The sequence below is a fragment of the Panthera uncia genome, chromosome C2, assembly GCF_023721935.1.
Source record: "Panthera uncia isolate 11264 chromosome C2, Puncia_PCG_1.0, whole genome shotgun sequence".
Lineage (NCBI taxonomy): Eukaryota > Metazoa > Chordata > Mammalia > Carnivora > Felidae > Panthera > Panthera uncia.
Window position 1 is genome coordinate 131,743,836 of NC_064810.1, and position 13,889 is coordinate 131,757,724.

The 13,889-nt window shown below is 36.1% G+C and overlaps 1 protein-coding gene across 4 annotated transcripts in view; it reads right to left on the reverse strand.

The window, feature by feature from the left end:
* TBC1D5 (TBC1 domain family member 5) overlaps positions 1-13,889 on the reverse strand; it is a 533,625-nt gene that overhangs the window by 397,450 nt on the left and 122,286 nt on the right. The window contains exon 3 of one of the 4 annotated variants that reach the window (XM_049629845.1): positions 351-550. The exons of the other annotated variants lie outside the window; for them this stretch is intronic. The gene's annotated coding sequence lies outside the window, so the exon portion shown is untranslated. The remainder of the gene's footprint in view (positions 1-350; positions 551-13,889) is intronic. 4 annotated transcript variants of the gene reach the window in all.

Below are 13,889 nucleotides of genomic sequence, written 5' to 3' on the forward strand. Positions count from 1 at the left end.
TTCTTGCTGGACAAGAGAGGACTCCAGACCCAGAGTCTATGACAGGTGGAACCCTCATGAATGAGATTAGTGTCCTTATAAGAAGAGACCTTCGAGAGGTTTCTCACTCCTTCCACCATGTGAGGACACACAAAGAAGATGGTGGTCTGTGAATCAAGCACTGCATCTGCTGGCACCTTTATCTTGGACTTCTCAGTCTCTGTGAAGACTGTGAGAATTGTTACAAATAAATTTCTGCTGTTTGCAGGTCACCAAGTCTATGGAATTTTTGTTACAGCAGCCCAGAGACTAAGACAGATACTGATAGCATCCAATTTTTAAATGTACATTTTGAATAAATATATGCTTACCTTTCAGGAGACCTTTATTGATCCAGAAATCTAACTGACACCTGAAAATGCATGCTCTAATCTGAAGATGACTTCAGATTCAGTACAACAGAGTTCTCCAAATACAAGTCTTGGTTGGCAAACAGGAAGCAAAGAAGAATGAAGAAATAGAGATCACTTGAGTTTTCCCTCAACCAAGCTTCTGACAAAGAAGCAAATACCTAGAAAAATAAATAAATAAAATAGCCTCACACATTCCTATCCCAAAAGGAACCCTGAACCAAAGCAAACAATAAAAAGGCAAGCTGAAAAAATTTAGGTCATACTATTTTAAGCTTTTGGACAAGTGTTATTAGCCTACTCACTAATCACTCTTTCTATCATCTATTTTAACTTCTGGAAGAAAGGAAGCCATTTTATTTTACTTAAAATAAATGGTACTACAAAAACTTTAAATCTAAAACACCTCCATATGAAACAAATCACATTACAACTTCATTTCATTGACATGAAAGTGTTCAAATAATAAACACACTATTCTAATACATAGTAAAATAATAGCAAGTACTAAAATTACAAAGAATAAAAAAATGGAAAACTGCCATTTGAAAACAAACATGGGGAAAAATTCCATTGAAAAGGATTCCAAACATTAATAAAATGTCAAATTCAAATACTGATGTATCAGTGCAACAAGTAAATATTATTTGTGATGTAAAAAGTAATTTCCCTAGCTTTTTTGCATAAAGAAAAAGAAAAATGTCTTATCACCTGTAATTAATATTCTTCCATAAGTCATATGACACAGATACAATCTACATGAAATCTGCAAGAATGACAACTGACTTCCTTAAATAGCTATCTAACGTAAGTAAAGAACCTCTTAATAATATCAAATTACTAAACATTACTATCACTTTTCTCTAGATTTCATTCTATATAGTTTACTCCCTATAACCTGTTAGAACTTATTAGTAGCTCAACATATGTACAAAAGGACAAAAGTAATTAGGTACTATAATGTGAAACATAAATCAATACCACAGAACTGAAAAGCATTATGACAACAGATATAACTGAAACCTACTGAGATTCAAAAGAAATTATTTAAAACACATTTTAGGGGCGCCTGGGTGGCGCAGTCGGTTAAGCGTCCGACTTCAGCCAGGTCACGATCTCGCGGTCTGTGAGTTCGAGCCCCGCGTCAGGCTCTGGGCTGATGGCTCGGAGCCTGGAGCCTGTTTCCGATTCTGTGTCTCCCTCTCTCTCTGCCCCTCCCCCGTTCATGCTCTGTCTCTCTCTGTCCCAAAAATAAATAAAAAAACGTTGAAAAAAAAAAAATTAAAACACATTTTAGCATCATATGCTATTAAAACCAAGTAACAAAGTATGATTTGTAAAGAACAGATGAATGTGGCATTGACCTCTAAACAGATGTCCAGAAACTTTTATGCTCTTGTATTGAATACAATTCATGTTCTGTTTGTTTGATAAAGAGAATGATTTATTACGTTCTGATGTAGCATTTCCTTATTTTAACTTTCAATCTTATCTGAAAAATTACCAACGATTCATTTCTAAATTATACAATATATGTGTGAAAGATACCTAAATACAGTCTATACCTCCTTGGACAGTAATATAGTCACATGCTTTTTCTGTATGGTTGAGCTAAAAATTGCTACATGTCTCCATTTCTTATCTTTCCTTTGTAAAAATAATTTTTATTTAATTTTAAATTATTTAAATAAATTTTATTTAATAAATTTTATTTTATAAATATTTATTTATATATTTAATAAATTTTATTTAAATTTATTTAATTTAATAAATTTAATAAATTTTAAATTATTTAAATAAATTTTATTTAATAAAAAAATTTAAATAAATTTTATTTAAAAATAATAAAAAAAATTTTTATTTTATGAGTGGCTCTTTAGAATGAAGGACATTCAAATATCTTTCAACTATTCCAATATATGTGTATTTCACAAATGTGTGTTTATATAATAGTTAATCTATATTGTCACACTACTGTGTCAATACTATTCAGAGAATGATGGCTATTCATAACCAAAGAAAAACTGCTAATATAATCAGTATCCTGAGTAGTTATAATTTGTTTTATTTCTAAATACATACTTTACACTCAGGTCAATTCTACATGTCATACATTGCTCCGAAAGTAATTTACTTTCTTGCTCTGACAGGATATATCCAATGAAATATTTTATTGGCATGCCATCAGAGAAACCAAAAAGGAGAAAAAGACCTACAAGGCAGAGTTAGCTAACAGAGGCTTTATCTCTACAGGAATACTGTATGAAACTAGACTTCTTCAGCCATCTATATGCAGAGAACATGTGTACCATTAGTCTCACTGAAAGGATATACCAGTTCTTTTTCTAGTTATCCTCTATGGAATTGCATAAATATTGAGAAAATCTAGAAATAGATATACACATGCACATATAAAAATTATTGTCAGTGTATAAGTTACTGCTGCCCTGGGACTGCAATAATTTATGTAACATCTGTTTTCATATTTTTCTAATTTTTTTCCTAATTAACATGCATATTTAACGCATAAATGCTCAGACCACCTCGTTTTTCTGCTGACTGTGCCTCTTTATTTTTGAAGTTGTGCACTCCTAGGGAGAATTCAGGAGAGATGGAAACCAAAATCTTATTCAAAGCACTAATTTTAAAATGTAAACAACAGTACTAAACCAACTTCCAAGAAAATACTAAAGTCTTAAGAGTCTTCAGAATAAAAGTTCAAGCTGCCAACAACAGTCATGCACCTAACTTGAGGTCTAAATACCAACGAGCAACACAGAAGCTTAATTCCAACATTATATTAATCTTCTTGATTCCTTTTTAATTTTTATAAAAGCTGAGAAACCTACTATAAAATCTATGATTATTTGACTTTGAAAATTCTGGTAGCATTTTAAAATTGTTATGCCGTAGGCAACAAACATACATGAACACGCTCCATATGGTAAGCATCAAGAAGTATGTAACCAGCTATATGTTTTTGAATTGTAAGCTTCCAAATCCTGTGCAGATGTGAGGAAAGGGGGAAGTTTTGACTCTGAAGCTACATTCAAGTACAATCAACTTCTGAAAGATCTTAATCTGTACTGGGAAATTTAAAATTCAAAATACTACTTATCTTTATTTTTAATAGAAAAAGTAAAATTAGAGGCTGATCAAACAAATGCTACAATAACTAAAGTATTCCCAAATAACAATGTTTAATATGCCAACACTGTGACTCCATCTGTACTTACCTCACTTTAGAATTAAACACTTTGTATTTTAATTGCCTAGTTATGTATTTCAGGCAGTCATTTATTACTTCTCATCTGTTGTCAGGGCTGTTCTAGACCTTTGTAAACACGGAAATTCTCAACCCTCATAGAACTTACATTTTACTTGGGATATCAGACAGTATCCAATAACGATGAAAATACGTAACTGTAAACAGAGATCAATGCTATTAAAAACAGGGGAAGGGGTAAGCCATGAGATTTAATAACAGGAGATCTGATTTAGCCCAGAGGTCGGCAAAGACCTAAAGACTACCTAAGATGAGATCTGAAAAGTATGGGGCAGTCTAGGAACAGCAAGTACTAAGGTCTCAAAGCATTATGAGAAAAGCACATTCTGAGTCAAGAAAGAGAAGCAGAAGGGCCAGTCACAGCTAGAGAGGGAACATATGTGAGACAAAATGGGGCAGAAGAAGTCAATAAGGCAAAATTACCACAGGGTTTTAAATATAGTATTGATCAATTACACATTGAAAAATTACCAAATTTGGCTGAGTTACGGAGACGAGCAAGAAAGGTAAAGGGGAGGAGTTAGGTGTGAGGTGACAGATTAGACTAAAGTGGTGGTGGTAAAGATGGGGAGAGAAGGCAGGAAGATTTATGGGCTAACAGAAGAATTTGGTAAAAGATTCAATTTTGTGGTGAATGAAGCTGGATAACAATTCCATTCAGTGATATAAGGGAACCTGGAAGAAGATCCGCTGTTGGAAGAAAGAGACCAAATTACACTAGGGCATATGAAAGGATTACCTGTTGGAGATGTCTTGCAAGGATTTCAATGTAAACATCAGAGCTATAATAGTCTGGAGATTTAAGAAAGGTCTGGGCTAGAATCAAATTTAGAACTTACTAGGATATGGGTAGCAACAACAACAAAATAGGCACCTACATTGCTTTTCCCCCCTGAAAAATTCCTTATGCACATGTTGTATCTTCCTTGTTTCTAGCTATCATACCACATTGGAACAGAAAAAAATATATACTTCATAATGTGACAAAATCATATACCTTGTAAATGGTTAACTTCATAAGGCATATATGCCTTATCTTAAGTTGCTAAATAATAGTCATCATTTACTGAAATGCCTACTTGGGTTAAAAACTATTAAAAATATGCTGAAGCATTCTAAAAATGTGCATCAGGTCATTAATCCTCACAATAACCTTAGAATTGAACAATTATTGAGCCTACTTTTTAGATGCAGACACCGAAGTTAGGGAAGTGTTAAGAGTTGCTAGTAAAGCCAATAAATGAGAGAGGCACACTTCCAACCCAAGCATATCTGAATCCACAGCCCATTTTCTTTCCACTAAAAAGGAGGGTAGCAGGTATCGATCTTTAAAATAAATTTACCTCAGTTTCAAACCTGGCCCCAGAAGACCACTTAAGCTCTCTTAAATATCCTCATCTGCAATTCCTACCTTGCTAGGAAATACTGACACTTCAGGGAACATATAAAGTGTGTTATCACCATTCACATGATCCGTCACCACAGGAGTCACAGTTGAGAGAGGGCTTAGAGCAGAAACTAAGACTGACACTGAAAGTTTGGGATATTTCACAGCATAGGTCAGGGCAGGTCATCAGGTACAGTACCTCAGCTCATCCTTGTTCTTCCCCTCATGGAGGAAGAGTAGTTTCCATCAAAAGAGCAGATGCTAATATGATAAAAGCTGTAGGTGGAGAGTTCAGCAATGTTTCTAAAACATTACAATGCACAAAAATCACCTGAGAGGTTTTTTTTTTTTAAGTTTATTTATTTATTTTGAGAGAGAGTGTGTGTGCATGCATGAGAGAGGGGCAAAGAGAGGAAGGGAGAGAGAGAACCCCAAGCAGGCTCCATGCTGTCAGCACAGAGCCCGCCTTGAGGCTCGATCTCATGAACCAGTGAGATCATGACTTGACCTGAGAGTCAGACGCTTAACCAACCAAGCCATCCAGGCACCCACTGAGAAGCTTCTTAAAAATGGAGACTGCCAAGCAGATCTTCTCAAGGATTCTGACACAGAAATGGAAAAGATGCCCCTTCAAGCTTTCTAAAAGATATCTACCTACAGCAACCACTTTCCATTCTTTAGCATGTGTTTTTTAAATTATTTGTTAAACATATATATTTTTTTTAGTCCAATTAAATTGTACCCAACTTAACATAAACATTTCTGATATTTTTCTTAACAACTACTGTCAAGGTTCCTTCCCAATGGAAAGAAGGATAATTAAACAAAAGTAGTTTTAATGATACATAAAATGCCTCCATCAAAACTTATTTTCCTTAATATAGATTTTAGTCTTATGATTAAAACTAAGTCATCTAGGGATATATATGTCAAAAGACACAGGAATGTTTAAAGGAGATGAATGGTTCATAAAGAACATTTTGCCACAAAAGTTAACCTTTGGTGAAAAAAAATATATATATTTGATTAAAGAATCCTGTACTTATGTAAGAGGGTCTAATACAGTAATAGTTATTCAAAAGATGGATAACGAGATTACATGTAACCCTGTCAAGTGACACCAATGAAAACTAATATATACTGGTACCAAAGCAGCATTCAAAAAAGAAAATGTCTACTCTATTACCGGACACTTCAGATCACTTAAAAATGAAAGTATGTCTATCTTTCCTTCTACATGAACCACAGCTGTCACTGTGGAAGCATATAGTCCAATCATTGTCCCAGCGGCTCCCATCAACTTGATCTACTGGTGCCCTGAGTCAGGGCTGCCTTAACAACATTCTAGTGACCTAAAGGTTCTAACAAATTCCATGGGGCACATGTGTGGCTCAGTCAGTGGAGCATCCAATTCTTGATTTTGGTTCAAGTCATGATCTCAGAGTCATGGAATCAAGTCCCACATCAGGCTCCATGCTTAGCATGGAGCCTGCTTGAGATGTGTTCTCGTTCTCTCTCTCTCTCTCTCTCTCTCTCTCTCTCTCCCTCCCTCCCTCCCTCTCTCCCTCCCTCCGTCCTTCCCCTCCCTCTGCCCCTCTCCCCAACTTGTTGTGTGCACATTCTCTCTCTCTCTCTCTCTCAAATAACAAATTCCAAAACTCCAAACTTTCATCCAAGGCTAACTGAATTTAATTTTTTTTATTTTGAAATTTCAAGATGGATGTTGTTAAGACATATTATCTGTGAAGCTAAATATGGGCAGTTAAAATTTTAAGTTTATGACATAATATCTCCTTGTGTTTTTATGACTCAAAAAAAATACCCATTCAGGTTTCTGTTTTTGATCCCGTGATTTACATCAGGACCATGATAGGGAATAGAAAACTAAAGATAATAAAAGTTGCTTGAAAAAGAACTTCAGTAACAATAACATTACTACTATACTGTGCTGCTGGTATTTACATGGTATATCTCATTTAATGTCTCCTCACCTCCACCCTAACCACTCAACAAACAAACAAACAAACAAACAAAAAAACAGGAGCACCTGGGTGGCTCAGTCAGTTAAGTATCTGACTCTTGATTTCAGCTCAGCTCATGATTTCACAGTCATGGGATCGAGCTCGTCCTCAGGTTCTGCAATTACAGCGCTGAGCCTGCTTGGGATTCTCTCTCCCCCTCTCTCTACCCCTCCCTGACTTATGCTCTTCAGCACATGCGGTGTCTCTCTCTCTCTCTCTCTCTCTCTCTCTCTCTCTCCCTCCCTCCCTCCCTCCCTCCCTCTCAAAATAACAATAATTTACAAATTTAAAAATTTAAAAATTTAAAAAAGCTAAGAGGAGCTTGAGCACACTAACTTGCCCAAGATCTTATCATTAACAACTGGTAAAGCTGGGATTTGAATCCATGTGATTGGAACCCAGAGGCCACATGGTCTTAACCATTATAACATGCTATATTAATTTAAAGGCAATATTAAGTGTGATTTACCTGACCATTTCTCACTCTGTTCATGAAATCCCTTAACTCTATAAACCTTTACACAGCCAAAAATCCCAAAAGTACTGACACAATATAAATCTTTCTTTCTGTCTTTTATGGTAAATGAAATGCTTCCACATTGTTCTAATAATAAAGCATATCTTTGCTTCCTAAATGACTCGTCATCTTGAAACAGTATATAACATCATTTTCTCACAGTCATGCTCATTTTCACTAACCACAGTCGGTACCAAGTTAGATCCCACACTACCAGAAGCTCCAGGCAAGACAGAAACCAACGTATATACAGTGCAAGAAAATAACTTTTTGTGATTTAAAGATTATATCTTCTACTATTTCTCTTGGTGCCAACAAGATAACTTTTCTTCCCAAATCTTGGTTACATTTAGGATTCATTTAGAACCAAGCTCTAAGTACCAAGTTTGAATTAGCTTTAGAATAAGAAACAGATCAGTCTCAATCACTCTGTATATATAAATAAACCAAAAGAAGCCAGTCAATTCTGAGAGTTGCTTTGGGAACTTGGGGTTCATTCCAATCCTGAAGATCAGTCTAAGCCCTGAGAAAAGTTAGAAAATTCCAGGAACTGTGGTTTCCCTAAGAGAGCTGCAGATTCAACCTGACTCCATGAGATGAAAAATTCCATTAAGCTTTAGTCTTCATCCATTTCCTCTGGCAGACATAAGGCATGGGACTTTTCAAAGTACATATCTTCCACAGTACAATAAGGAAGTAAACATATTTGTAATTAAAGTACTCCCTTCTTTTAAGTGTGTTCCTGTAACTAACATGAAAATAAGATTTTTGAAGAAATTATTTTAGATTAAATAAGCTGAAAGTTTAAGCATTGTCCATAATTTTATTTTGTATTCTAAATTCTCAGTTCCAGACTAATTAAATTATTCCACATCTCATTAACTACTCCTCCTTATGTCATTCCATTTGTTTCAGAGTTCCTTTTTTTAATCTGTTGCCTTTTTATAACATTACCTGTCACCTTTTATCCATGAACACCATAATTTATCCTGTTCAAACTATGCAAAAAGAAAAACTCAAACCATACTTGATTATGCTGGAGGAAAGTCTGTGAAAGTATTCTAGAATTCTGGGGAAGCTTTAATTCTCAGAAAACAGAAGTGGACGAAACTAATTATAATAAGAAAGAGAACAGATAATAAGTTAGCTCTACAAAGGACTCAATTATTTAAGATTTATTTTTTCTGCTGCGTGGCTCATGACTTTCCCATCACTTACTTCACTACCAAACTACTGTTCCTTTATTGATCTCACTACCTATTAGCTTCTTCTCAAAAAGAAATAAAGGAAATCTAAACCGGATAATGTTGGTGATCATTAGCAGCATAGAAAAACGGCTGAATCAATTATCAGGCACTTGGTATTTTTGAAAGATAATTCCAGTGGTGGTGTAGCGTACTAGCAATGAAACTGGCATAGTAGCTTCAGAAATGGGAGGACTGACAAAGAATAAGAGGAAAAAATGGGGGCACCTAGACATAAAAATGGAAGAAGAGAAATAAACTTAGTAAATTTCCAAGGTTTCTAATTTAGGAGTAAGGCAAAATGTTTATACTATGAAAGGACTAAAAGAAAGTAGGAGGGGAAGGAGTAAGAAAAAAGTTAAGAGAAAAAGCACATACTATATCACTTCATATCTATAGCTATCTCAGTACCTCGTACCCCTAAAAATGTTTCTCTGTGAATAAAAAAATGAAACAGCTCAATTTTATTTTTGTTAACTTTTATAACATTAATTAATTTGAATTTGCTTACTAACATGAAGTTTCTTATTTCTTTCTTCTTTTTTTTAATTTTTTTAATATATGAAAATTTCTTGTCAAATTGGTTTCCATACAACACCCAGTGCTCATCCCAAAAGGTGCCCTCCTCAATACCCATCACCCACCCTCCCCTCCCTCCCACCCCCCATCAGCCCTCAGTTTGTTCTCACTTTTTAAGAGTTAACATGAAGTTTCTAAACTCACAACTAATTCCATAACTACTTGAGACTTTTTTTTTTTAATTTCCTAGATTCTAAACACTTCTGGAAGCCTAGAAGTGTCTCCAATTGTAACTCTCTTTTAAAAGTTGCCAAATTGTGGTCTCTATGATTCATCTAATATCTCACTTCGAGCAACTAACAGGTATAAATAATCCAGCTGAATTTTAAAGTTTGCATAAGGTTACTCGCTCAGTAGTAACACTCCAACAATATAAATACCAAAAGATCATACCTGTATAAGTGTTTTCGGTATCCTAATTCAATAAAACAGCAGTGAATTAATTTACTTTTGCTACTCAGAAGGATAACTTTTTAAATGCATTCTTCAAACCACTTTAAAAATATTTAGGGGCGCCTCGGTGGCGCAGTCGGTTAAGTGTCCGACTTCAGCCAGGTCATGATCTCGCGGTCCGTGAGTTCGAGCCCCGCGTCAGGCTCTGGGCTGACGGCTCGGAGCCTGGAGCCTGTTTCCGATTCTGTGTCTCCCTCTCTCTCTGCCCCTCCCCCGTTCATGCTCTGTCTCTCTCTGTCCCAAAAATAAATAAAAAACGTTGAAAAAATAAATAAATAAATAAATAAATAAAAATATTTAAAGATTCCAGGCAAAATGATTACTATGGTCTAATATTGCAATATGATGTATAAAACTAAAAATATTCAAAATCCCATAAGAAAACTGCCGAGGTTAAAAGATTATAAGTTGGTAAAATGAAAAGAGGAAAATCATAAATATAATAAACGCAGTATACCAAAACTTTTGGTTTTATAACCAGAAGGATTACAAAGTTATTTCAAAAAACTACTGTTTTCTATTCCAGCAAGCAACTGGCTATTACTCTCCATGGACAGAAACCCAAATAAGGCACCCAAATCTTATAGGACATTAAAAAAAAAAAAAATTGCCCAAAGACAATCTTATAAGAAATGATGCTCAAAGTCTTTTGTGTTTATCTTTATAGTAATTTATCTCATCCAAGCTAACGGATAGGAGATGTGACAGTAAATGCATGATTAACTACCACACTCCTTACAAGCACAAATTTTAAAAAGGCTTGTTGGGGGCACCTGGGTGGCTCAGTCAGTTAAGCATCTGGCTCTTGATCTCAGCTCAGGTCATGATCTCGTGGCTCATGAGATGGAGCCCCGTGTGGGGCTCTGTACTGACAACACAAAGCCTGCTTGGACTTCTCTCTCTCTCCTTCTCTCTCCGTCCCTCCCCTGCCCATGTGTGCACCATGCTCTCTCTCTCTCTGTATCAAAATAAATAAACTTAAAAAAAAAATAAACAGGCTTGTTGAAACCTTCAAAAAAGCTAGTAACCCTATTAAAAAGGATACACTCCCCAGCCCTCTATACTGGTCCTCTCCTTGCCTAAGCGACTGAACACCAGACCACCTTCCAGAGCAGTATTTGTGGAAGAAAAAAAAGCCCTAAAGACTAGGTTACCTAACCTAAAATTGTTTCTGCTTTTAAAATGATGGCCTACAAATTCACTGAAATAATATCTTTCATTGAAAATACTCAAAATGACCTTATCTAAAGACTATCAATATGTAAAACTTACGTTTAAACTTTTAACTGCCTTTCTGAGCAACGCCTGATGATGTTAACTTCTCAGTCCATGATACTTGGGGTGGGAGTGAGGGTGGGAGGAGGATGTCCTAAAAGAAAGACTCTTCTTTGTGTTGTAAAAACGTCATTTTGTTTAATTCTCACAATAGCTATATGAAAAGTCCTAATATTGTCATTACTCCTACTTGCTCTGCAGATGAAGAAATGTAGGCATGGTTAACTAGATTTATTTAATATCACACTGTTAATAATTAGTATTTAAACTCAGGTCTGTAACACTCCACAAGCCATGTCCTTTACACAACATCACAATGCTTTCAAGTATACCTATGAGTAAGTAATGTAAGTCAAAATCATGTGGTGAATTAAAGTGATTCCTTTATCTCTACCTCACCAAAGTACCTTGGAAACCTACCATCAAAAGTGATTAAGTGTGTATCACCTATGACCGTGGACCATGGACCACTGAAATCTGTGATTCAGGAAGCTCAAACATCAGTTTCTCTCACTTTATTTTCACTCTGAAGTATATTATCTCTTGTATTCAATACTACAGAAAAGAACCTTCTCTCAAGCTCTGTGCTTCAGTGGTACACAACGATTTAGGATTAAACTCTCTAAACAACAAATTCTTAGTTTTCTTTATGTAACCTTGATAGACCATACATACATACATAGTTGCAAATCAGACTTTTTAAAAGGCATCCCTTCTCAAATGTCCCGAAAGTAGTGTGCAGGTTGGCCAAAGACAAAATACATCCTGAGCCTCATTAGTATAAATGTGCAATGAATACAGATAAATCCCAGAGTAAGTCTTCAAACACAAATTATCATACTCAGAATAAATAATAATAAAACTAGAAAATTCAGATCCAGAGTTGACATAACCAATTAAAAAGGGTTCCAAAGAAATTATTAAAATACTGCCTAGAGGCAATTCCAGAATTTCCTTATGAAGAACTCATCACTCTTGACAGAGGGCCAGACTTCTTTTGACACTTAGCAGAGTTTCTCAATCAGAACACGTTTAAAATGAGACAGGAAGTTTCAGAATAAGCCACTTCTGGCTCTTGCAGCAAAGGAATAACGTTGACCAGGAAACAGAGCTCTACATGGCAATAAGATTCGACCATGTATGTGTTATGTTATGTATAAGTTACTTTTAGGAAATAGATTGGTAAATCATTTTCTCAAGTATGAGAATTTTTAAAAACTAAGTTCTGGGGCGGCTCAGTCCATTGAGTGTCCACCTGGGTGGCTCAGTCCATTGAGTGTCTGACTCTAGACTTCGGCTCAGGTCATGATCTCATGGTTCATGAGTTCGAGCCCCACACTGGGCTCTGTACTGACAGTGCTGGGGTTTCTGTCTCACTCTCTGTTCCTCCCCGCTTGCTCTCTCTCTCTCTCTCTCTCTCTCTCTCAAAGTAAATAAAAATAAACTTAAAAAAACACTAAGTTCAAAAAATTCTGTAGTTTATTTTCTTTTGATTATTATTATTCTAATTTTACCCTCAGTAGCTTAGACTATTTTGAGCTGTATTTAACCAAGATTTGGTGCCTAGAAACCACTTAACATAAGTTTATTAATTTCCTAAGAGCCATATTTTCAGTTCAATTTAGTCTCAGATTTCCACATACACAAAACATCCACCTTTAGATTGGTGCAGTTCTCTTCCAGACTAATATTTCTTCTTAAACAAAAAGCTCTCATCAGAGCAAAAACTCTTCACAAAGCAATGGAGCTGCATTTCCTAATGGACTGGCCTTCCCAGCTTCATACAATTAATAATAGGAAGGTCACAGTTCAAGATGGTAGGTAGTAAGATCCTGAACTCACTTCCTTTCATGGACACAACAATTTAGAATCACGTTTGAAATAATTCCCTATAAAGAGGACCTACATACTGGATGAAAAGATCCTCCACAATAAGGGAAAACACCAAGATGGGTACAAGGGGTAGAGATAAAATATTGCTAAGTAATAGACCACACCCCCGGTGTGGTGCTCCATGGACAGGAGGAACCTCAAAGGTATGGAACTTTTCCCTGAGGCGTAAAAGATTCAAGCTCCACATTGTGCACCCCAACCTTTATATCCTACACAGGAGAGACAAGACCTCAAAATGCCTGGCTTTGAAAACCAGCAGGGAGTATATCCAGAAAAACTATAGAACTATAGGGAAAGGGAAACCGACTCTCAAAGGGCTCACACACACAGACTCACTCAATCCAGAAACCAACGCAAAAACACCAGATTTAAAAAACAAAACAAAAAACAAACAAACAAATAAAAACAGTGCACAAAACATAGGCAAAAGAGATCTACTTTACGAATCTCAGAGCAAGCACCAGAGAGGCAGGAGGGACTGAGACACTAGCAGTAGCCATTTTTGCTAGTTTATTCAGCCTTATCTCCAGCACTGGAGAATGCCATTTTGGAATCCTCCCTCAAGACTGCTGATGCCAGAGGATGGTGCCCCACTAAGAAGCCCATACAACCCAGCAGCTCAGCCAGACCCTGCAGCTGACAGGATGATAACTCTGCCTAACAGTATGCCTGTAGCAACTGCGGCCCTGTCACAACAGGGGGCCACATGCGACCCACACAGGGAACACCTCTGGAGCACCGGGGCAGATTGCATTTCTGGGCCCCACAGGACAACTCCTACATAAGGCTGTTCCTTCAAGACCAAGAGATGGCTGAACAACCTAAACGCAAAAACAAACACAGAC